Source organism: Brassica oleracea, chromosome C7 (assembly GCF_000695525.1).
Source record: "Brassica oleracea var. oleracea cultivar TO1000 chromosome C7, BOL, whole genome shotgun sequence".
Taxonomy (NCBI): Eukaryota; Viridiplantae; Streptophyta; class Magnoliopsida; order Brassicales; family Brassicaceae; genus Brassica; species Brassica oleracea.
The window spans coordinates 30,244,207-30,244,655 of record NC_027754.1 but is presented as its reverse complement, the minus strand read 5'-3'; positions in this window follow the sequence as shown (position 1 = coordinate 30,244,655).

Below are 449 nucleotides of genomic sequence, written 5' to 3'. Positions count from 1 at the left end.
AAAAATAAAGCTTATGGTTATTGTTTGTGCAGTGTATTCATATAGACCATGATAATGTGAAGACAGTTCAAGTTTAAACCTAGGAGACACCTTAATACTAAACGGACAAAGCCTACCTTATGTGCAGCTTGCTGCATGATTATGCAAATAAAAAAAATAACTGATTCTTCATTTTAAGAAACATTTGGTGCCTAAAGTGGAGTGCTGGTAGCTCAAGTTGAAGAATAAAGTGGAGTAAAACACTGGAACTTGAATATCCCACCAGTAAAAATCTACAGTCCTAAGTCCCTCATGAGTCTTCCAATATGAGAGCTGTCTTGGTGCTGGCATCCCCGCTTACATAAGTCGCACATACTCGCGACTTCAGAGATAAAGTGGTGTTAACATAACTTTCTTTGAAGATGGTTGAGGGACTCGTACATAAGTTGATTATGCACCAATGAGTCAAA